The sequence below is a fragment of the Podarcis gaigeae genome, assembly GCF_964106915.1.
Source record: "Podarcis gaigeae genome assembly, chromosome: 8".
Lineage (NCBI taxonomy): Eukaryota > Metazoa > Chordata > Lepidosauria > Squamata > Lacertidae > Podarcis > Podarcis gaigeae.
Genome location: NC_139684.1, coordinates 37,280,363 through 37,303,179, shown reverse-complemented (window position 1 = coordinate 37,303,179; position 22,817 = coordinate 37,280,363).

The window sequence follows — 22,817 nt, the reverse complement described above, 5'->3', positions numbered from 1 at the left end:
AGTCCCAACGGCCAGGTAGAGAAGCTTGGAGAGTTGCATTTTGGCCCCTGGGCTTGAGGTTCCCGACCTCTGCTAGATGCAAATTGACCGCTCCTGGTGTTGCAAAGGTTGTCGTCAGCTCCCTCATAGAGGCTTTTGAGGCCTTTGGCGGCTTGCTAGTGCAGGCCACTCTTCACAGTCACATTAAAGCAATGTCAGGGCATATCAATTGATCTGATTTCCAAGGCCTAATTAAAACACAAAACACAGTCCTCCTAACGATACTACTTTTGAATAGCAATGGGGCAGCACTCTCACTCTCTCTTCAGGATCATTTGCACCTCCTGGGAGGAGGCACAGGGCGATAAGGCAGTCAAATGAATGAATAAGAGGAAACTATTCTGAAGTCGGAGAGCAGTGGGGAGCGGGGGGGAGGGGTGAGAAGGGTGAAGCTGTTGGCATTTGACATAATTTATAATGCCGAAGAGCCAGAAACAGGAAAAAGGTTGATGTAGTAATAACATTAGGAGGAACTGTAGCCCATACAAGCTACTGTTCTCCAGCATGCCAATCAATAGCTCTTTTATTAAGAGGTGCAATCAATGAACAGGAGACAGACCCAGCCAATTAAGCTTATCGACTGACCGAAGACTTGCAGGAAACACTCTTTCCTTTGGTTTTCTTTTCCTTTCAGTGAGTGAGAAACAAGGGCCACTTTTTTATCACTGGATTCCCACCAAGCCATCTCCAGGAGTTCCTGTAGAAAGGAAACGTTGACAGAGAGCAGACGAGGGCTATCTTGCAAAACTTTAACCTGGGGTCAGCAGAGGGAAGCAAACGACACAAAGGTTTTCACACACACACACACACACACACACACACACAGCACACATGATGTAAGAAAAATATTTTCCTTTCCTAGATTAGTCAAATGCTTCCCCCTCCCCTTTCCTGAGTATAAAATCAGTAGTACACTTCATTTTTTCATTTTTACTTTTGAATTTAGAACGTTCTGCTTTTACAGGTTGCGAAAGTAAGGCTGCATTCATGTGGCAGTTTTCTGATGTCTCCCCAACTGTTAATTTCAGCATTGTATTTGAGCCACTTCTGGAAACTGATGGAACACAAGTTTAGCGGTTCTTTCTGTGTAATTTGATTATAGAAAAAAGTATGTTTTGCAGGCACATTAACATGGAAAATCACAGGAATAAAGTGATGAAATTGGGTTCCATATACAGTTTTTTTCCTGGTTTTTTGTGGGGGGGGATCATGGGGGAACAGAAGCATGCATGTGCAGAAAGGGTGGCACAGTAGCAAATCTTGTCCAATGACATACTAGGCCCACTGGTATGAATGAAATTTATCAAAACTTTAGGGAAAAAAATTGGCATATTGGTCAAAAAGCCACCGTTCCATAATTCAACAGATATTGCAGTGTGAAAGGAATGTTAGAAAATGGGACAGAAGCACTAGCATTAAAACCAGGAAAACTCAGTGCTATTTTTCTAGAAAAATAGGTGCCGGAACTCATCATGAGTTCTCAAAATCTGTCAGTTTCAGTTTCCCACTTCTCTAGTCTTCAGTGCAGTTTGTACCATTTATGCATTTTATTTGTTTTTTATTTATAAAGAGTGCACAAAAAATAATATGCATTTGCATCCACGTTGTTCCTAATCTGTACATTTTAATGTGCTATTTTTAATATTTCATAAATAAAATATATAGAATATGCATTCTCAAGCAATGTTCCCTAATAGAGTATGTTTTTTTCTATGTTATTGTCATCAACATACATTCTTTTGTGTGTTTGGGATGTAGAACCACATTGCAAAATTCAGAGAAGGACAAATTTCAAAGGATAGCTGCATTTATGTTTCTGCATTATCCACCTCTGCACCTTACATTTCAAGCACTATTCTACCACTTTAACAGCCATGACTTCCCCCAAGACTCCTGAAGACTGTAGTTTGTTAAGGATGCTGAGAGTTGTTAGGATATCCCCTATTCCCCTCACAGACTTCAATTTCCAGTGTGGTTTAATACTCAATCCCCCTTTCCAGGAAACTATGGGAAATTGTAGCTCTGTGCAGGGAATAAGACTCCCTGAACCACTCTCAGCGCTCTAAACAAACTACAGTCCCCAGGATTACTTGGGTGAAGCCAGGACTGTCAAAGTGATATAACTGTTTTAATTTAAGGTGCATATGTGACTATACACCCCTGATTTTTCTAAGCTTCACTAATTGACTGCACTTAGAATGGTACATCTACAAAAGGAGACAACCGTGCCTTCAGTCATTTCCAATACAGGATAACTCTTAAAGTCCCAAAGTTGGAAAAAGAGAGGATTTGGGCAAGGATGCTGCCTGTTTTAATAAGCAAAAGTCCTGGCAACCTGAAGTCTGACAGTTTGATGTGTAACACCGACAATGAGCATCTCACACCATGTATTAAAATTAAAGCCTTAGGGAGCTCAGGAAGCCTGTGACTTTTGGAAACCATGTCAAATAAATTCAACCAAAAGGAAGGGGAAAGCCAGTCAATAGTTTCTACTCTGGTTTTATCACATGGATAAAGTGCTTGAGGAGCATTCATGTACCTGTATTTTCTCATCAAGGTTGGGGGGAAAGGGAGGATTCCGAAATACATGCAGAAGTGTTATTTCATTATTATTTTTCAAAAAAATTATTGATTTTCCAAATGTTTTTTATACAAATCTCAACCTTATTTAAACCAAACTTAATAACATTGTTAAGTGAGTTCCTCGTATCCCCCTGGTTGAATTTCAGTGTATATCATTTTAACAGTTTTCCAAAACCAATATTCTTATAAAATTAACTTAATCAGTTAACATCTTTTCCCCCCTTTCCAGTTCAGTATTAAACATATTAATTCATCACGTTACCTATTTAAATCCTAAGCCTGTCTGTTATTTGCAAGCTTCTCCAATTAATTTAACTTAACATATTTAACTAAATAGTCTTTAAATTTCGTCCATTCTTCCTGGTAATCCTCCTCCTTCTGGTCACGGACTCTTCCAGTCAGGTCGGCTAGCTCCGAAAAGTCCATCATCTTCATCTGCCAATCTTCCACTGTTGGTACTTCTCAGAAGTGTTATTTCAGGCACGTAGAAATAAGTTTTTAGCAGATGCTGAAAACAATCCAGCAGAGGCACCTCCCCAGTACTAATGGGCAGGGAGTTCAAAAGAGAAGGGGCTGCCACACTAAGGGGCTGATTCATTTCAAGTAAGGAGAAACATTATGTGGCCCTTGTACAATAATGGTCATTACTGACACAGCGACCCATGGATTGGGAGAAGTTTTTTAAAGTCCCACAGGAGAAGCATACACTTTTGGGAGCACCTAAAGTGGCCCTTTGTCATCTACATCTGAATCCACACATACTGTACCTTTAGATTGGGATCAGTTTGTACTGTCACCACTCTGTAACCTTCCATAGCATCAGTTACAAGCTGCCTGTATTACCCATGTTATGGTTTTTGGATCTATATGCAACACTCGGTGCTGTGCAACAGATGGGTGCCTTTTGGTTATTAAAAGGGTTATTTATATTCCGTTTTCTTTTCCTTTTTTTTTTTTTGGCTACGAGAAATTTTTGGATCCAGCACAATCCCATTCAGCAGCGAAAAGGAGACATTGTGTTCGGCTTAATTATCAAAGGCTGAAACACACCAAGCAATCAATCATTTTGTGACATGTTCATGCTTTTGCCATTCTTGAAGGGGAAAAAAAATATTTGTGTGTGGCTCTTGTACAAAAAAAAAAAGAAGGGGAAGTGTCAGATAGGAAAAACCAGCCCCCCTTTCTTCCTTTTAACAGCATATCAAAATAGCAAGGCTGTGGGGAGATGAGTGAAAAATGTTCATTTGTTTTCTCTGAAACTAAACCCAACTTTCTTTTCTCTCTTTCTCTCTCTCTCTCTTTGGCATGCCAGGATGGAAGTCATTTTAGATGTCTTTCACTGTAAACATAATCTTCCTGCCAGGGTTTGCATTATAATTAAGGTGGATTTGAACAGTGAGAGAACTGTCACTTCTCAATAGCTTTACTTAAGAGGAGCAATTTTTAACTGCCAGATAAATGTTCCACCGACTGCATTTCTGTGGAACACTGACATCCAGTGGAAATTTGGGGTTGTTTGAGTGGCCAGTTACCCAAATATGTTCATCAGGGAAATTGGGGGTGGGGTGCCTTGCTTCATCAGCCAATGAATGGCCAATGTGGTGCAGGATCCTGTATCCAAGGGTGACCAGTCAGATGCTCCCAGAAGCTCAAAGCTTGAAGGTTCTGTTGTTGCCCACCATCTGGTATCTGGAGGTACATAGCCTCTGAGCATAGTGTAAGTTGTTCCTGCTCTGAGTTACAGCCTGCCCTTTTCTTAGATATTCCATTCCGTCTCTCAACCTTGTTAACTATGGGTTTGGGGAGCTTGTGGTCCTCCACATGTACTTGGATTCTAGCTCCCATAGTTGTCCCATGGCTAATGATCTGGGATTATGAGAGCTGTAGTTCAAACAACAGTTAGGGGGCCACAGACGTCTCCTCTTCCCAATGCATTAGCTGAAATCTGCTAATGAGTGGGACTTGCCATAAACTTTTTTGCCATAAGGTCTGCTCCTATCTAGGATTCCAGCCTCCCATGCCCTTTCCCAAGATACTCCATTCCATCTCCCTCCAGGTTCTTCCACCTCCAAAAGGAAGACTCTGATTTGTCCTGAAGATGCAGAGCATTTCAGTTTCATTTTTTCCCACGCCCTGTTTCATGAAAGAGCCACACTTCATCTGCATGTAACAGGTGAGGGGTCCCTCTCTCCGTTTCCATCTCCATGATCTTGTCTGGCACCGCTAAGCACTGTCCCATGTGATGAGCTGCAAAACTGTAGCCTCTGGGAAGAAATGTTTAGTTCTGGCCTGGCTTCCCTACCCAAGGCTGCTCATTTCTGCTCTCTGGGCAGGAAGGTGCATAAAGGACTTCCTTTTCCATTTGGGCTTGGCCTAACCAACAAGATTCACCTGAGCTATAGCGTGTCGTTTGTTCCTGATCTAGCACTTTGGTTCTGAGTCCTGGCTTGTTCTCTGGCCTCACGTTCTGTTTTGTTCTCTGATCTTGAGTGCTCTTCACTCCCAACTTCCAGCCCATAGCAACAAGGAAAGTTTCCTTATATTGAATCAGATCATTGGTCCATCTAACCCAGTATTGTCTACATTGACTGGCAGCAGCTCTCCAGGGTTTCAGAGGCAGGAGATATTCCCAGTCCTACCAGGAGATGCCGGGGATTGAACCTTCTGCACGTGAAGCAGGTGTGCTACCACCAAACTACAGTCCATTTCAAAAATTCCTGCCATCTTTGATTCAAAAGTTGCTTTACAAAGTCAGTTGTAGAGCAACTGACCAAATCTGTCCACATGTAAGAATCCAAGATGATTAATATCTGAAGAAGTGTGCATGCACACGAAAGCTCATACCAAGAACTGACTTAGTTGGTCTTTAAGGTGCTACTGGAAGGAATTTTTTTGTTTCAAGATGATTAACACATCCTTAATGAATTGTGCAGAATACAGCTGAAACACTTAAACATCGTCACAAATCTGGGCTTCAAATTTCATTCATTCATTTATTCATTCATTCCATTTATATCTCATCTTTCCTCTAAGGTGCTCACGGTGGCATACACACTTTTTCTCCTCTCCATTTTATCATCACAAGAACAACCTTGTGCGGTAGGTGGCTGAGAGTGAGTGGCTGGCCCAAGGTCTCCTGGTGAGCTTCATGGCCAAGTGGGGATTTGAACTCTGGTCACCCAGGTCCTAGACTGACACTCATAATAACCACTATACCACACTGGCAAACTGATTTGCTGCTGCTGCACTAGTTTCTAAAAGCTTCAGTTCTGTATACAATCTATCTATGCAGTTCTAACACATGTAGGTGGTTTGCTAGTTCCCAAGCAGATTGAAACTGTGATAATAACAATATTAGTAACAGTAATATTAGTAGTAGTACAGTAGTAGTAATTTTAAAAACCCAGTACAGTGGTACCTCAGGTTACATACGCTTCAGGTTACATACGCTTCAGGTTACAGACTCTGCTAACCCAGAAATAGTGCTTCAGGTTAAGAACTTTGCATCAGGATGAGAACGGAAATCATGCTCCAGCGGTGCGGCAGCAGAAGGAGGCCCCATTAGCTAAAGTGGTGCTTCAGCTTAAGAAAAGTTTCAGATTAAGAACGGACCTCCGGAAAGAATTAAGTACTTAACCCGAGGTACCACTGTATTTTAAAGTAGCCCCACAAATGTGTGGCTGTATGTGCAGCTTTACTGCTGAAAGTGCATGTTAAAGCTTTGGCAACACCAAGCCTTAATTTGTACGTTCCAGAATAAGGGTGGCAGTTGTTACTTTAAAAACATGCACACTTCTCATTATTACAAACTTTTGTGGTCTGTTTGGCCATGCAAACAACTGCCAAGCACAATATGAGGAATCGACTCGGGGTTAATGGAACTGTGGGGCTGTGACTTATTTTGTCTGTCCAGCGATCACATTTCCAGCGATGTTACATCGAGTGGTTTCCTAGTTAAGCCTAGATGTGTTTTTCTTTATAGTCTAGGACATGTTGAAACACATACCGCTTGCAACCACTGATTAACAAATATACCCTCTTTGGTTTCTCTTTCTTCAGCGATCCAGGATGACATGTCCCACGTGTTTGGATAGCATTGGATTTCACATGATAATCTGCAGTAAACTGAGACACTTGACAATTAACATTGTTTTTCTTGGAAAAATCCTGTTTTCTGTGGCTCTGTTTTGTCATCGCAGAGCGCAAGGGAAACCGATATCGCAGTATTATGGCTCCACAGACCATTCCGAAGTGCACATTAACTTCCTCTGTGATAATCTACAAGCATCTGCGAAAACAAAACACAGACCACATTGCGAGAAAATGCTTATGTTCTATTAAAGAAAAGAAAAATCTGACTCCACTAGTACAGCATATATTCACTGCCTTGTTTGGAAGTGTTTGGACCTTAATGCTATGCGTAGGATGACATCTATTAGTGTTGTTTAACAGGACTGTTTCTGTGATGGAAATAAGACACTTTTCTCGAATGGGGGGAGGCAGGCTTGTTGGACATGACTGACTAGGACTTGAACCATGGTCCCCTAGGCTCAGCACTCTGACTTCAACACCACCCTGGCTCTATTACTATTATAATATTTAATTTGTTTCTCTGCTTATGATCAATGGTATCATTAGCCACCTTGAAACTGTACTTTGATAGCAAGGTGAGCTTAGAAGATTTTAATTAAAAACTCATTTGAAAAAGTTCTGGTTATTTTTATTCACCATGACCTTAGGTTATTCTTTGTTTTTGTTTTTGTTTTTAAGTGTTCCCCTTGTAGGGGTTTAAAAATACTCTACCATCCAACGAAATGAGCAGCTCCACTGCCTAATGCAAGTTCACTCTGGTTTTATGAGCGAAAGGAAAAAGAACATGATGCCAAATCATCATGGTGGATTTGTATGTAATGTCTAGGCAAGGGATGCTGTAAATCCCAAGGTAGGCTTTAAAGTCTAGCTTATTCAAGATACAATAACCAGTATATATATTTTTTCAACAAGCCTACCTCCGCCCCCCCTTTTGTGGGGCTCAGTGGAAATCTCATATTTTATCGGAAACTTTGATTTATGTTTAATAGATCTGCTACCTACTAAAAAAGACCTTGTATTAGCAAATGGGTACAGATCCAGTCCATTACCTTAGGACAACTGGAAAACTCAAGGGTTTTGTGAACTAATGCAATAAAACATCATTAAACACCAGAGCGTGACAAGGGAGACAGAAGGTTTGAGTTGAGAGTCAAGAGAAGTGTTTGGAATGAAGCAAAGCGGACCATCGATACGCGGGGATGACATCTGGCTTCCATTTGGGGGAGGTCGTCGGAGGACCTCGATGTCTGTGATGTAAATGAAGAACAGAGCCCTCGACAATTTAACTGTCATCAGCACGAATGCTTTAACTGGCATTGTAAAAGCAAAGCTCAGGGCCCCTTTGGAAATCTCCATAAGCTCCTGGTCTGAATTATAAGCGAGGCCATATTACCTGAAGATGAAAGCGGTAAGGTCAATTCACTTAAAACCAGAGAATTACCACTGCTAAGCAATGATGAGTAGCAATTGTATGGAGCTTTCCCTCTAACCCTTAGGACAGGGTATCTTTGCATGTTCTAGAAGAGAAGAGGGTGTGGCACTTGCAATCCAGAAAAGCCTCCTTTTGAAAAGAGTATGAAGGGTTTTGGAGGAGTTCACTTGACACTGGTTAAATGAGACCCGTGAAGGGCTGAACACATGTCCCCCCCGCCAAAGGAGTTATGCAAGAATCTGTACTGGCTCCCTGCCACTAGATGTTCTGATGGCTGATTTCTTAAATTGCTTAAAAGGGGATTAAACAAGGTATTTTGGTGCAACAGATGCCGCAGAGATACAGCTCTCCTCCGCTCCCAGTAAGCATGGCCAATGTTCCAGGCATTATTGGAGTTGCAGTGGTTTAATCCCGCTTCTTAGGATATTCTGGGAATTGCAGGTCTGTAACAACTCTCAGCTTCCTTAGCAAACACCACTTCCCAGAATTCTTTGGGAGAAGCCACAACTGTTCAAAGTGGTGTAAGAGTGTTTTAAATGTATAGTGTAGATGAGACCTCAATCTGGCCTTTATTCAGCAATCATTTTGATTTGTTTCTGGGGCAATTATACAACAAAGTGCATTCATCCTGATCTGCTTGTGGTGGGTCTTCACTCATCCACACTGTTCAATGCACTTCCCTGTCACTTTCCTACCTGCAAACAGTCCATTTCTTTTAAAAAGTGGATTTGTTGCACTAGCACGACAGAATGTTTAGATTCCGTTTAATTGCACAAACCTAAATATATGGCACGAGCTTCGATCCCTCCTGTGAAAGAGTAACAGTCTGGAGCACTCCCAGTTTAGGGGTTGTTGTTTTACTGTTTTAAGTTGGAAGAGCAAGTAAAAGGTGGGATATGACATAGAAGTATAAACTGATGCTTGGTGTGGAGAAAGTCGATAGGGAAAAACTTTTCGCCATTATTTATTAATTTATTAAATTTATACCCTACCCTTTCCTTCTTCCCCCAAGGAGCCCAGGGTAGCAGCATTCACAGTTTAAAAATAAAAACAAAGCAAAACTTCTAAAACAGTTAAAACGTTATGAGAAATCAATTATGATTTTAAAACATCTAAAAGCAGTTGCGAGTAAAACAACAACAACAACAACATTCCATCCAATGACCATGGGGTTACCAGGAACAGTAAGTACCCTTCAGCCACCAAATGCCTGGGCGAAAAGGAAGATTTTCACATTACTCCTGAAAGTTAATAATGAGGGAGACAGGTGAATCTCACTAGGGAGAACATCCCTCAGCCAAGGAACACCATTGCCAGCCAACCTAGAATCCAACAAAGATAAATGCAGGAGAAACAAGAAGAAGGAACCCCCCGCACACACACACACACACACACAATATACTGCATAGTTAAACTATAAAATCCACTACCACAAGATATGATGATGGCTACCAACTTGATGACAGGTATTTGACAGATTTGTGGAGGATAAAGCTATTAATAGATAGTAGTTGTGTGAGAGCAAATTACCTCCAGCATCTGAGGCTTTACACCTTGAAAATTAGTTGCTGGGAATTGTAAGCATGGAAAGTTGGTTGTCCTTGTGTCCAGTTTGCTGGCTTCCCACTGGGGCGTCTGGTTGGTCATTGTGAGAACAGGATGCTGCACTAGATGATCTGATTTAGCAGGCTCACCTTATGTTTCTGAGCACAGTTCAAAGCATCGGTGCTGACCTTTAACACCCTAAACGGCCTTGGCCCAGTATACCTGAAGGAGCGTCTCCACCCCCATCGTTCTGCCCGGATGCTGAGGTCCAGTGCTGAGGGTCTTTTGGCGGTTCCCTCACTATGAGAAGTAAAGCTACAGGGAACCAAGCAGAGGGGCTTCTCGGTTGTGGCGCCCGCCCTGTGGAACGCCCTCCCATCAGATGTCAAGGAAATAAACCACTATCTGACTTTTAGAAGACATCTGAAGGCAGCCCTGTTTAGGGAAGTTTTTAATGTCTGGTGTTTTATTGTGTTTTTAATATTTTGTTGGAAGCCACCCAGAGTGGCTGGAGAAGCCCAGTCAGATGGGCGGGGGATGTCTGTCTGTCTGTCTGTCTGTCTTATTATTATTATTATTATTATTATTATTATTATTATTATTAACTTCAGAACCATACAATTGTGGCTGGTTTGATTTGTTTATTACACTTCCTATAGCAAATGTAGGACTTGCAGTGCGCATCCCCACATTTATATTCCCTTCCATCCTCCACACCGCTCTCTCTTCCTTCACATAATCCTCAAAATTCGTTGCGAAGCTTTCAAAACAATTTATGCAAACAAACATTGAGCATGGCTATTTGTATTGGCAGTGCATTCAACATAACAACCTACAACAAGGAACAGATGGTCTAGGCTCTGGAACCAGCTACAAAGAAAACACTAGGCACGAGCCCATCAGAAGGGTCCCACCCTCCACCCACCTACCCAGTTTTGCAAAGGTTACAGCATCACTCTTGTTTCTCCCTTTGATTAAAGCTGTTATTTTACATTAACACAGATCTTTATGTTTCCTGTCTCGTGGAACAAATTCACTAGAAGTTAACATCCTCCAACTCAGTATGCTTTACAGAAGCACTGTTTCATGCATCTCCTAATCCGTGATATGTGTTTTTTTTTGGGGGGGGGGGGTTTGGAAAAGTGGCCAGGAAACAGACAGGCAGGAAAAACCAAACACACAGATGTTGTACAATGGATCGGACAAAATTAGAGTCAAAGTGCTTTCTCAACATCCCTAATCCCTGCTCAGAAGCACATGGCTCAGGAATGGAGCTGTGTGATTCAGTCCCAGGTTCAGTCCTCAGCATCTCCAGGTACCCTATCTCAACCCCTGGAAAGCTGCTGCCAGTCAGTGTAAACAATACTGAGCTAGAAGGACCATGTGCCTTGACTCTGGGCTTATCCAAACCTACCTTTTGCCCTGCTCTTTCCAGGCAGAGGTCTGCACTTTAACACTCCATATCTAAGTGTGTGGTTTTGGGTTTTGTTTCATTGCCTCAAGCTTTTCACATGAAACCCATTCTTTAGAGCAGTGTTTTCCAACCTTGAGACTCCAGCTGTTTTCGGACCACACTTCCCATCATCCCTGACCACTGGTCCTGCTAGCCAGGGATTATGGGAGTTGTAGTCCGAAAACAGCTGGAGCCCCAAGGTTGGGAAACACTGCTTTAAAGCTGAATCAGAGCAAACATCATTAGGAACCTAGGAAGCGCAAATGACTGGTCCACCTATCTCAGTATTGTCTAAACTAATTTTAGCAAAGATTTACCATAACAGTGATAATCTCTGCTGGAAATGTAAAGAAAAAGAAGGTACTTTTTTCATATGTGGTGGACTTGCCCCAAGGTGAAAGACTTCTGGGAGGAGATTTATAATGAATTGAAAAAAATGTTGAGATATACATTTATTAAGAAACCAGAGGCCTTTCTTCTTGGAATAACAGGTCTGGAATTGCCCAAGAAAGATGTTAAATTGTTTTTGTATGCCACTACGGCGGCTCAAATCTTACTAGCTAAGAACTGGAAAACACAAGAAGTACCAACAGTGGAAGATTGGCAGATGAAGATGATGGACTGTTTGGAGCTAGCTGACCTGACTGGAAGAATCCACGACCAGAGAGGAATATCAAGAAGATTGGAAGAAATTTAAGGACTATTTGAATAAACGTTGTAATATAAAAAATTAGTAATCACTCGAAAGTACCAAATAGGCCTAGGATTAAATTAGGATTTAATTAAATAAATGGGATTTAGAACAGTAAGAAAAGTGAATAAGTTAGATTATAAATGGATTTTTTTTTTGTTTAATAACGATATTGGAAAGCTGTTACATTCATATACAAGGAAACTCAGAAGGGAGGGACTAGAGGAAGTCAATTAATATGAACATAAGGTTGGATCTTTAAAGAATTAAACTTGTTTTTATTGTTTATTCGTTATGGTGGTGGGTAGGATGGTTTTCGTATTTTCCCCCCTTTCATGTATCTTTTTGTCTTTGTTTTTGTTTGTTGTTTTGTTATGTGATATTTGTTATAACTGTGGAAAACCTAATATATATATATATATATATATATATATATATATATATATATATAATAAAATAAACTAAGTGGCAGTGGCTCTCCAGTGTTTCAGGCAAGAGATCCTCTCAACTTTACTAGAGACACCAGGAATGGAAGGTGGGACCTTTTGCATGCAAGGCAGAGCTACATTGCTTCCTTGATTTTTTTAAAATCTAATAATAATAATAATAATAATAATAATAATAATAATAATAATAATTTATTTATTTTGCAAAAATTATGTACCACTTGATTATTATTTTCATTTTAAAAAGCCTCAAAGGGGTACACAGGAAGAATAAAACAATGAAACTTTTTTTAAAAAAAATGAGCCTGTATTTAAAACAGTTTTAAAAAATAAATATAATCAACAAGAAGCTTTAAAAAGCAGGTAAAAATGCATGCTGATTTGGATAGGCTTGCCTAAGCAAATATGTTTTTAAGGTAGAGGTAAAGGGACCCCTGACTATTAGGTCCAGTCGTGACCGACTCCGGGGTTGCGGCGCTCATCTTGCTTTATTGGCCGAGGGAGCTGGCGTACAGCTTCCGGGTTATGTGGCCAGCATGACTAAGCCGCTCCTGGCCAACCAGAGCAATGCACGGAAATGTCGTTTACCTTCCCGCCGGAGCGGTACCTATTTATCTACTTGCACTTTGACATGCTTTCAAACTGCTAGGTTGGCAGGAGCGGAGACTGAGCAACAGGAGCTCACCCATCATGGGGATTCGAACCGCCGACCTTCTGATCGGCAAGTCCTAGGCTCTGTGGTTTAACCCACAGTGCCACCCATGTCCCTAAAATATGTTTTTAGCAGGCACCAAAATGTACAGTCAAGGCTGATATCAATAGGCAGGGAGTTACAAAGTCTGGATGCTGAAACAGTACAAGATTGATTAATTGCCATTCTAACAGTTTCAAAATAAAATTGGTCCTGAAAGGTTGTTTTGTTTTTGTTTTTGTTTTTAAAAAAAGAAGAAGCAAGAAATACTGTACCCCCCCCCCCAGAGGCATTCAAAAATGCAAACTGAAAGCTTCCCATGTGTGAGGCTATTACTTATTTCCTTGAAAAAAAGAGGAGGGGTTGCTTCCTTCAGTAATGCTCCAGTTTAGCGAGTCAAGGTGCTATTTTCTTTCCATGCTCTCATTAACCTTCACAAGTTAACTGTTCCAATTTCCTACTCTCTGTGTTTTTCTTTCCACTACTTTACATTTTACGTCCTTAGCTTTTTCAAACAAAAAAACAACGCCGCCCCGTTTCCCCCAGAGCTCACCTGGGAAGGCTCAGTGCTGTCAAGTGCAGTCACCTGGGAAGAGGAGAGGCTATTTGCAATCACAGTAGCCTCAGTGTTGAAAAGTGCAATTTCGATTCGGAGAAATTAACGCCAGCTCTTCAAAAGCTCCCTTTGTGGCCAGAAATTAATGGCTGGCTAAATATTTCTCTCTCTGCTTTAACCCCCTCACCCCCACCGCCAAGAATACACTATCCAATAAATGTTTACATTAGATTGAAAAAGGTACTTATTCCGTGCTGCAAATTAAAACACCAGCATGTTAGGCAAACCTGTTTTGACATTTAACAGCTCTATTAAAAAGGCCAAGAGGGCTAGGGTGGTCAGAACAAAAACTGCAAGGAATCCGCAAGGCTTGATTAACTGTTTGGCTGAGTATGTCACAGAGTAGGTCTTCTGCTGTAATACAGAGCCATGATACAGACTTAAGTTGCAAGCCTGTGCTCCTTGGGAGGGCAACCCAGGGGCCCTGGAAATCTCATATCCTTCTTCCACCACAGAGCAGGGCTGAAGCCTCTGACATCATGGCCCAACTGATGTCAGAGCTCTGATATCATCATGACCCAAACTGTTGGGAGCAGTTCAGGAGCATACTGAGTTTCTTGGGGAGGGGGGTCTAGAAAGGATCCTGCTTTACCTGGTTGTCCACAAGCAGGGAGAAATTTGGACATGCTAAGAAAGGTGTCTAAAATGTGTGTGTAGCACACACTATACAAAAGTATGTAAGCCTCACCACCCCACCCCTCCTCTCCCCACCTCTTCTTCCCCAACCTTACACTGTACTCAACACCAAGGTCTCACAACAAATGTAATGGATCTGTAAGAAAGACTGTACAACCTGAAAAAGGAGACAAGTCATGTACTTTTGTAAAACCAAGAATTTTTTTAATAAAAATAAAATTTAAAAAATAAAATAAAATGTGTGTGTAGGTAAACAGACAGAGAAACAGATTATCAATAATATCACTTTCTCATTTTACCAATCTTAAATTCAGTTCCCCAGATTCCCACATCAGCTTGTGACTTTATTAGTAGTATTAAAAAAAAAAATCACCAGCGTTTTAGTCCAAATTTCTCCTAATAGAATTATTGCATTGTAGAATCACCTAGTCCAACCCCCTGCAATGCAGAAATCACTATGAAATGCAGGTGGCCATCCAACCTCTGCTTGAAAACCTCTAATGAAGGAGACTCCACCACCTTCTGAGGTAGCCCATTCCACTGTCAAACTGCTCTTACCATCAGTAAGTTCTTCCTCCATGTCTAGTGAGAATCTCACATACATCTGTATGCAATTTTGCCTGATGTATATTTTGAAATACTTTTGGAAAAAATATTTGTATTAAAGATTTTCATGAACTACAGGAGAACATGCAAGGTATCCTTTGTTGTTGTTGTTGTTGTTGTTCCTCAGATTATAAAGTCTTTTGGTTACGTTCAGTGTAAGACAATATGGTATTCAGAGGTCGGGGGAGAGGGTGGGTGGAAGAGGGTGGGTGATAAACTTATACACTATTTTTTGTTTTGTTTTTCCAATTTGGTATACATGTGAGGTTTTTATGTCAGTGTCATTTGGTTAGGTTCTCTTTCCATACATTTGTTGGTTTACGTGGGCAGTGATATATACATTTTTGCAAAGCACACACACACGTGTGTGTGTGTGTGTGTGTGCAATAGTATATGCTATTTTCACTAATATATATGCATTTTTGTGGATATATGCATTTTGTTATGCATTTCTTGGCTGGGGAAAATTCATTGCAAAATTGACTGAAGCGTGAATTTTGAGGAATGGATGTATCTTGCTTTGTATATTGTTTCCCAATGTGCAAATCAGGTAGCTCTGCCTTTAAACGTAAACTAAATCACATTTCTCTCCCTCACCCAAAGGCAGATCCAGGTGAACGTGACCTGTTCAGTTGCACCAGGTGCAGAGTTTCTGGGGTGCAGCAGCAGGCTCTGCAACTATGAAGTCCAACAGAAGGTGAGAGACACCAGATTTTTGCATCATACATGGTCCACTGAAATTTGAGATGCCAAGATCTGCCACTGGCCTGCCCCACTGTGGGATCACAGCCTTGTGAGATTTTATTTGGCAGAGGAATAGCTCTGCTTCACACCTGTCCACACCAGAGTCATTTACTTGTATTGAAGTCACCTTTTATTATAGCAGTTGAATGGTGCAAATTCAGCAGCTAGGAAAGAGCAGGTGGTCTTACAGGACAGAGGAAAAGCAACAATAAGCATGCATTCTGACATGGGAAATATTCTGTCAGTTTTCCTGATTATAATGCTAGCACTTCTGTTTTATTTTCTAATGAAATGTGGTGTGACACAGCAACAAACTATATTGGACAACATTGCTGCTCCCCCTGCCCCATTTCTTCACCCAAGTGCTTCTGTTCCCATGATTTTCAATGTTTATGGGGTTGCAAACAGTTTTCTCCCTGCCTCCCAGACACAATCAACATGGAAATGAGAACTCAGCTTCCACTACATTCCACCATAATTCCAGATGTTTATTGTACATCATGTGAAAGTTCAAATATAACATGGAAATTGACGGGGAAAGGTTGGGAGGAAATGAAATCAACTGCTGTGTGCATACAACCAAGGAAGCCAAGACTGCATTGGAGCTATGATGATGTTCGAACAGATTTCCCTTCCCCACTGCCAAGCAGAGGTAAAGAAGACCCAGCTACTTGTGTGACTCTGAGAGGTATTGTCAGAGACCAGGATGAGGAGTACAGCTATGATGAGGAATGGTAGGAGCCTCCCCCTCCCCCTGCTCCCGACCAGGATCCTGAAACTGCCCACCAGCCATGCAGCAGTACAGATTTGGAACAGTGGTTTGCAGAGGGGCATAGTTCTGAAGACAAAAGTTGGGACAAACTGGGAGGTGAACAGCAAAGTGAAGAAGAACTGGAAGAGAGAGAGCTAACAGACTCTCTCACTGGAAAGTGTCCAGCCTATCAGTCCAAGGTCACGTAGTGCAGATAAGGTGGCTACACAAAGAGCACGATGATTGCAAGATCAGGTTTCAAGACATGGAAGTGACATGGGGGAGAGTGGGTAGAAACCTTAATTGGGAGCACCTTTATTCCAAGAATGGCTGCTTTGTTCTTTTGCTGTGATCATTAAAGACTGTTTAAATGGTAAGCGACTCTTTTCTCTTTGTCCTGCTTATCTACAACCGGGGGTGCGGGGGAGGAAGTCAAGTCCCCGAACCCTGACAGGTATGTCTCCTCTTGATGTGCTGTCTCTCCCTGGGTGAGATCATTGGACATTCCTCTTCCTCAGAACGTATCAACTCTATCACAGCAGGCTGTGCCCCAGAGACCTCTCCTATCCTCTACTGGCTGTCAGGTCTGGGGGTTCCCATCATGTTTGGGGGCTCTGGGGATCTTCATCAAGAAGGGTCTGTTGCATAGTCTCTTTCCTCCCTTTCCAAGCCCTCATCCTCAGCTGCCTCCCACTCCTCATCAGAATTTGAGGGCTCAAACTGACAACGCCCCAGGAGTGACCTTTGGTGAAGTGTGAATTAATGTGACTTTCACAAGACAATGTGAACCGAACCAAATTCTTCCTCCATACTCAGTCTGCCTTTTCCTAAAGGGGGAAAATATTGCCAAAAAATTAGTCTCAGCTAAGGCACTGAGAGTGGAAATGGACATACTAATAAATACATTTGCAAGTCTGCTTGTTTCAGAGGAACACATATTATCTGGCCAATGACATCATTGCAGAGGAAGCCTCACTGTCTGCTGAGTAGTTGGGGAGGGGGAGAAATTTCCTCGGTGGGAGGAGGGAAAAGCCTTTGGGGTTGTCCTTTTCCACTGATAACCATTGACAATGGACCATTATCCTGCTGTCCAGTGTGGCTTGTTGTGTCTTTCATGTGTATACTTAATAAGATTAGTTAGAAGAGTCTGGTGCGGTAGATCTTTAATGAGGCAAGATCATTAATTTTGAAGGTCTCATTTTATCTTTCAGCGCTGAAATAGCATCGCCCACTGCTTTGGCACAGCACACACAGAGTGTAAAACAACGGGGTCAGTGTGCTGAGATTTTATTCGGTACCATTTTTCACGGAGTCCCCTCCCTTTCCACAAATATTGTGGATATTCTTTGCTCAATGAAAAAAAAAAACTGGCCATAAGGCTGCACAGAGCAGGAGGACCAAGGCTTTTTTTCAGCAGGCACTCACCAGAACTCAGTTCCAGCACCTCTCTGGTGGGCACCATTGCCATTATAAGAGAACAAGGGAGGTGTTCATGCTGAGTTCCAGCACCTCTTTTTCTAGCAATATATAATGGTATGGAATGCTCTCTATCACACTGCTGCCACTGAGATTCTTTCAAACAAATTGTCCCCAAAATGACATAAAATATCTCAGTGTTTAGAGAAAAAGAGATGAGAACACACACACACACACACACACACACACACACACACACCCTTGTTCAGAGGAACATCCCCTATGAAAATATCTCAATTTGCTTGACTTCATTAAAAAAACAACAACAATGCACCTTTAATCACACATTTGTATGGTAAATATTAATCATATTGCTACCTGCAGGGTGTGTGGGATTTTTTTGTAATGCAATTTCCTTCCATCAGGTCTTTGCTGATATCTTAACTACAGGCATTATTTGCAATTCTATTACAATAAGTTACAATTTGAGCAAGTGATCTCCCATAATAATTGAGGAATGGGTCTGGTTTCATATCGCTGTATCCTACCAAACTAATGAGATTGTTCCTTTCATAACTTTGGTTCCATCTTTTATTATTTCATATATAAAAAAAAAAACCTCTGGAAAGTCCTTATCCATTTTATGAAGAAGAACAAGAAGAAGAAGAAAACCACAGCAAACCTTTGCGAAATTCATTAAATAAGCATAAAAAATTCATTAAACAAGCGAATTGCATTCATGACAGCTGAGGATGCAAATGCCCTTTCAGCAATGTAAAACTCCATATTGGTTTAACCTTTCATGTTCTGTTATTTCCATGTGGGGAGATATATATATATAAATACATATCTTTATTCAAGGAATGAAAATTAAGTTCTGATCCCTTTATCTCCAACCCAGGTGAGGTAGATTGGCCAATATAAACAGAAGCTGAGCCCCAAACATTCTTATGAGGTCTACATCCTACTAACAGTGGATGAGGTGATCAAGTTGTGTTAGGGCTGGGCCACATCAGATCACCGGTCAAGGTTCATGTGATTTTACACACCTTCAAACCACTACCACACACACAGCCCTGCACATAGAAACATGGGTATCTTTTTAAAAATAACTTTGTGTATACGTATATATTTCTATGTGCAGTTTAACATTAGAGGTGTTCTACTGGATCAGGGCCCTGAGTGGCCCACCAAGTCCTGCGTCCTGTTCTGACAGTGGCCGGTGATGATGGTTAAATTTATTATCTGTCCTTCTGGTCCCAGAGTGAGTTATGACGATTTAGAATTCAAAACAAAAATAGCAGCTTAAACAGATTACAGTCACAAGAATAGAGTGCACTCTGAAAACACACATTTCAGGTGTCAGGGGCTAGGGTAAAGACATAAAGAGGGCAAGCTTGCCTGTGGGGAGCCTGAAAGCAGGACTTGAACGTAACAGCAATTCTCCCCTCCTGCAGTTTCCAGCAACAGATATTCTGAAGCATTGCTGCCTCCACCTGTGTAGGTGAAGTTAGTAGCCACTGATAGTGGCTAGTTTACATAAGACAGTGTGAAACATTTATCAAAAAAACACCAGTAAAATCATCAAGAATATAAATAAAATCAGCTTGCTTGCTTGCTTGCTTATTGATTGATTGATTAAAAAACAAGTCTGTGCAACAAAATTGCATGTGCAGATACTTACCGAAAGAAAGGAATTTATTTTTTTGTTATCATTTTTTTGGTTATTCTTATTTATTAAATGTGCCGTCAGCTTTTCCATATAAATATGTTCACAGTTGCTTACAAGCAAACAACAAAAATGCAGATCAATATATTGTTGCAATACTAGTCAACAGCTAAATCATTTCATAACGTAACACGACAATCAAATAATAAGTTCAGTCATTATGAAACTAGTTATCCAACATTAAAATGGACCAATTAATGGCAGATATTTCAGCAGGCATTTTAAACTGTTCAGCAAAGGTGTCCAACTGATGCCCAGGGCAAGCCAAACTTCTGCAGGCAGAGAATCTCTTGGTGCAGAGGAACAGAGTAGCCACTTCATTTGCAGTAAGAGAAAACTTTAAAAAGTAAAACGGCTATCTAATGTAGCCCATTCAAAACCCTGTAGTAGTTGGAGGTCTGAACTTTTGAGAGGCTTTAAGAAAGTTGGGAAGGAAACCAATCCCTGTTGGACCAATCCCGTACCGTGTTTTTGCCATGTGGCAAAAACCTTTGTGGTTAGGCAGACTTTTTCAGATTAATAATATAGTAATATGGTTTAGCTATATGGGAAGGTTTTTAAGAGCATGCAGAACATCCCAGGATCAATTCCCAGCATCTCTGGCTAAAACCATCAGGCTACAGGAAAAAAACCCTGTCTCAGACACAGGAGAGTGATGACCATCTAGAATATGCTTGGCTTGATGGACTTGTGGTCTGACCTGATAATGTTGTGCTCTGTTTAACCAGTGGAGGATTCTAAAAGGCAAGTTTGCTTCAGTTACAGCAGGGATGGGGAACCTCAGGCCTGAAGGCCAAATGTGGCCCACTAGGACTCTCGATCTGGCCCTTGGAATGCTACCTTGGCTGCACCTCCTCTTCTTCCCAGACTGTGTCCCTCCCCAAGCCTGCTTGGCAACCTCCATGAGTGCTTTTGCATGGCTGGCCTATGTCTATGAACACTGAAGATGCTACCTGCTTGCCTGGTTAGAGGACAGAGAGGGGTGAGTGAATGTGCATGGAAACTAGCCTATTGTGCAAAAGTAAAATTGATTGCCTTGCTCCACCCACTTTTGCCTCTGGCCACACCCACCACTGCAGCCCCCGGAAGGTTACCCAGAAAGGAATGTGGCCATTGGCCTGGAAAACTCAGGAGCTCTCAAAAAAAAAACAAAAAAAAAAACAGCAAACTTGTGAGTTAACAAGACTTTCATCCACGCATATCACCAAGTAGCTTATTTCTGAAAGTGCCTCTCTGATTGAGCAAGCCTGAAATAGTACTCAAAGGCATTTATCTTAACCATTATTAGATTTTGATTTAGGTCTCCCTAGACACTCCAGCCTGGCGATACGGCCCTGGGGCCCGAGAGCTTAAATACAGTTCATCTTTGGAGAATACCTTTTAACCTAAGGCAAGATTTTAAAAGCGGCTTTGTGTGTGTGTGTGTGTGTGTGTGTGTGTGTGTGCATGTTTATATATATATATATATAAACCTTTCTACATTCCCTCCCACCACTACCAATTACTAATTTAACAGACAGAAATACAGCTATGATTTATTGATGGTTCCAATCCAATGGTAAATTTGCCTTAAGTATACACTGCAAGCATATACAGGAATCAAATGTGTAAGAACGCCCAATACTGTACCTAATGCCGCAAGCTTAAATGCACTTGCTAGGGCGTGAGCCTCACTGAGCACACTGGGACTTGCTTCTGAGTAAATATGATAGGATTGTGCTGCAAGGCTCTCGAGGGGGTGAGATTATTTATTTATTTGAAACATTTTTAACCCGCCCTTCATCGCAAAGCGATACCAGGGTGCGGTAGGAAATAAATGAAAAGCACAAAATCTCAGTTCCAAGTCCAGAAAGAAATAAAAGCAGATATTAAAGCCACAGTGATAACCAATACTAAAGTGCAGAAAACATTAATGTCTCATGATGTGCTAAAATAAGTGGGTTTTCAACTGGGGCGGATCATGTAGTATTTCAAATGGATTGTTGGATATTACCACAGTACTTTAATTGATTTAAGCTGTATATTTTTATAGTAATCATTTTAATTATGACAGCTATAGCATATGTGATCTTACTTGTCTATTTTGTTGTTCCTAATATGGCTTGAAAACTGCCTTGCCCATAGTACTGCAGAAAGGCAGGATAGAAATTAAAAGCGAAATTACACTGACGCAGATTCACAAATTTAAAAATAATGGTGGGTGACAGTCATTGCTGGACATTATCCAGGAGGTGCTAATTAAGAAACAAATAGCTAGTCTCAAAACAAAAACAAAAAACTGTAGTCAGCACCCTTAACTACAGCTCCCAGAATTCTTTGTGGGAAACCATGACCCTTTAAAGTGATATCATGAGGCTTTAAATGTATGGGGCGGGCGTGGCCTGAAACTTTTTTAACATCTTGTTTTAAATTGGAGCAACCCACCTCACAACATTAACATGAAGGGCAGGATAAATAATAATAATAATAATAATAATAATAATAATAATAATAATAATACTGTCAAGGTAATCAATGCTAGTATCAGGCGATAGACTCTGCATTTCTGTCCCACAATACTGGCTGCTATAGGCTACAGTGGTACCTCAGGTTACGTATGCTTCAGGTTACATATGCTTCAGGTTACAGACTCTGCTAACCTAGAAATAGTGCTCCAGGTTAAGAACTTTGCTTCAGGATGAGAACAGAAATCGTGCTCTGGTGGCACGGCAGTAGTAGGAGGCCCCATTAGCTAAAGTGGTGCTTCAGGTTAAGAACAGTATCAGGTTAAGAACAGACCTCCGGAACGAATTAAGTACTTAACCCGAGGTACCACTGTACTGCTTTTGTGTGGTGTGGAGCCCACAGCTTCCTTCAGGAGCAAATAGACTGAGACCACAATTATTGGCAAGATGAGCCACTGGTGAATGACTTGCTCCTGTTTATATGAGCTCAGGATGTGGTCTGTGCCATTTGAGATGCAGGTTTCCAATTAGGGTAACATCAGCCAACTGCAAAAATGAAAGAGATGTGGATCGCTGTAAAACACACTAAGAATGCAAAACTGTGGGTAAGGTTTCTCCTGCTAGCTCCACACATCAGGGCCATCCCATTCTCTCACAAACCAGCTCATCCCACAAACCATACTGATCTGATCTCTCGTCAACGCGAAATCCAAAGCAGCTGCAAAGTATATGACGTGCCAACGCACATTCTTTCACTATCTCATTCCCCTTCCCCTCCCAAACATGGTTGCATTTAGTTCAACTCCACCTGGGAAGAACTAGCAGTGCAATCTTCAACACAGGCTTTACACAGATGGAAGTGAGGGTCACGGAGTTCAATGAGACTTGTACCCCAAAATAAGG